This window comes from Cervus canadensis, chromosome 10, assembly GCF_019320065.1.
Source record: "Cervus canadensis isolate Bull #8, Minnesota chromosome 10, ASM1932006v1, whole genome shotgun sequence".
In the NCBI taxonomy this organism is placed as follows: domain Eukaryota; kingdom Metazoa; phylum Chordata; class Mammalia; order Artiodactyla; family Cervidae; genus Cervus; species Cervus canadensis.
The window spans coordinates 13741686-13744610 of record NC_057395.1 but is presented as its reverse complement, the minus strand read 5'-3'; the positions used below and the strand labels follow the sequence as shown (position 1 = coordinate 13744610).

At 42.5% G+C, this 2925-nt stretch overlaps 1 pseudogene; it reads left to right on the top strand.

The window, feature by feature from the left end:
• The first annotated feature begins 1907 nt into the window (after positions 1-1907).
• LOC122448543 lies at positions 1908-2169 on the top strand (annotated as a pseudogene).
• Positions 2170-2925: the final 756 nt, after the last annotated feature.

The following is a 2925-nucleotide window of genomic DNA, read 5'->3' as shown; positions in this document are numbered from 1 at the left end:
AATGATAGCCAAGGAATTTTTAAAAATAAATTAATCAACAAGGTCAAAGAGAAGGAGAGACAATTTGTTACAAATGCTTTCAACAAATTTTTGGAAGGTGAGAAATGGATGGAGGAACAGTAATTACCTTGGCAGAATGAAGAAAGGAGAAAGCCAATTGCTTGCAGACAAGTGGGAACAGAGCTGCTTCACCCTGAAGGAACTCTGAGTGGCTTGGGGTTTATAAAGCAATGAAATTCCAAAAGGGAGGCAAGAGAAAAGCCCAGTGTGGAAAGGGGCATCTGTTGGAAGCCTGCCCATAGCGTGTCTGAGCCCATAAGGGCTTCTCTCCCACCGTGTGCATCTATGCAACCACCCTTTCTTTGCTTCAGGGCAGAGAGTTGGAGATTGTCTTCAGAGGACTTGGACCCGGCAAGCAAGCCCTGGGAAACACAGAGGTGAAGTAAGAGCAAAATAAAAGCCTATGTGTCATACTGTAGGTGCCCCAACCCCCTTTCCCCACCTGGCTTTCAGAACTCCTTTTACCCGTGCAGGCATGCATGCACACACACACACACACACACACACACACACGGCAGGACATCCAGGTTACCTCTAAAGGGTCCTATGGATGATGACATTTGGGAGCGCTCCAGTGAACCAGCTATGCACGTTCTGCTCACCCTATGGTAAAGCTTCCCCATGCAGTCTTAGCACCCCCAATCATCCTGCCTCACTTCTGAATGCAGACTGAGTGGTTTACTTCTTTCTGACACCAAATATATGGTATCTTTTCCAACACCATTTCTCTAACTCTCCGAAACCGACTAGGGGTCCAATGATTCAATTCAGTTTTACCATCCACCTGGAGTTAAAGTCTGATCCCCACAAACTAAAGGGTTCAGTTCTACAAGACTGCCCCACTTTAGAGGCCAGTCATAAGTCTTGGGTCTCCCATATTTCTGACCGACCAGCCATTATGTAAATTGAGTGCTCTCATAAACCCCTCCTTGGGTTTGACAACTTGCTGGAATGACTCACAAAACTCAAGAAAGCACTCTACTTACTATTCCTGGTTTACTACAAAGGGTACAAGTCAACATGGCCAGATGGCACAGATGCCCAGGGTAAGACATGGGGAGAAGTTCACAGGACTCCCATGCCTTCTGCGGGCACACTGCCCTCCCTTGGCACCTTCGTGTGCTTACCTACCCAGAAGCTGTCTGAATCCTGTGCTTTAGGATTTTCATGGAATTTTCATTATGTGAAAGTGCAGTTACTCAGTCGTGTCCTACTCTTTGTGACCCCACAGACTATAGCCTACTAGGCTCCTCTGTTCATGGGATTTTCCAGGCAAGACTACTGGAGTGGGCTGCCATTTCCTTCTCCAATAGATGTGATTAATTAAATCATCGAGCACTGGTGATTGAACTTGATCCTCAGCTCTTCTCCCTTCCCCAGAGGTCAGTTGTTGTTGCTGTTCAGTCAGTAAGTCATGTCTAACTCTTTGCAACCCCATGAACTGCAGTACACCAGGCTACACTGTCCTTCACCACCTCCCGAAGTTTGCTCAAACTCATGTCCATTGAGTTAGTGATGCCATCAAACCATCTCACTCTCTGTTGCCCCTTTCTCCCCCTACCCTCAGTCTTTCCTAGCATCAGAGTCTTGCCCAATGAGTCAGTTCTTCACATCAGGTGGCCAAAGTATTGGAATTTCAGAGGGTAAAGCTAAGAGTCCCAACCCTATAATCGTGACTTGATCTTCTTGGGGAGGGACCAGCTGCCATTTTGAAGCTATCTGGGCTATCCTACTTGAAAGAGAAAAAGAAATGGAACAGAATTCATGTAGGAATGAATTAAAAATGTTAAAATATTAACATTCTCATATAGAAATTGTCACGGTTGGTGGGCAAAAGCTGAGCCAAGATGTTGCAAAATCTGCTGACTCTTGGTCAGATTGCCCAGAGGACCATAAGTATTGATTCACACAGGCAGTTTGAAAATAAAGTTTCAGAGAAACAAAAGTAGTTTCAGGAGTATAACGGAATTCCAGTGCATGTAAAAGGTGGGAAAGCTGATGCCCTTGGTACAGAGCCACCTTGATTCTTACAGTTGGTGGAACAGCAGATGCCAGCTGTGGTTTATATATCATCTGGCTGTGGCTTCATTTCCCAAGAAACAGGATTGACTTCAGTTTATTCTCCCATGAATCAGTCAGTTCAATACCATTTAGCTCTCTGTGGACCAGTAATCTGATAAATAACTGAATTCTTTGAGGATCCATGTATATTTACTTGTACTAACTGCCACCAATAAAACAGCCTTTACCATGAAAAAAAAAAATTCCCAAATAGAAAAGAAATGAAAAATTTCATCCCCAAAGAGCAGGTTGCTATTTAAAAAAAAAAAAAAAAGCAGAGCTCTTAAAAGTGAAAAATATGGTTGTGGACATTTTTTAACTATCATAGAAAGTTGACAAAGGTGAGGAAAGTTCCCAGAGAGAAGAGGCAGAGGTCAAGGAAATAGAAACTAAGAAAAGAAAGCAAATTAGTGGATTAGCACACTATCCACCATTAGGAGTTACAAAAAGAACAACCAAAAAAAAAAAAAAGAGGGAGAGAGAGGAGAGAAAAATATCAAACAAACAATACAAAGCAAGTTTCCAATATAGAAAGATATTGGTTTTCATTGAAAGAGTTCTCTGAGGACTCTAGACTGTAAAGGATGAAAATTTTACAGCAAAGTGCACAAGTGAGAAATGTCTGAACTGCAGGGTGAATAAGAAGGTCCTAAAAGTTTCCAGGAATTAAAAATAGATCATATAGAAAAGAATGGGCATCAAACAGTCATTAGGTAGAAAGACTCCAGATGGATGTTGAGTTATACTACGGCTTTTGCAATCTTGAGAAAGAATGAATTTCGCAAATGTGTTACCCTTGAACTC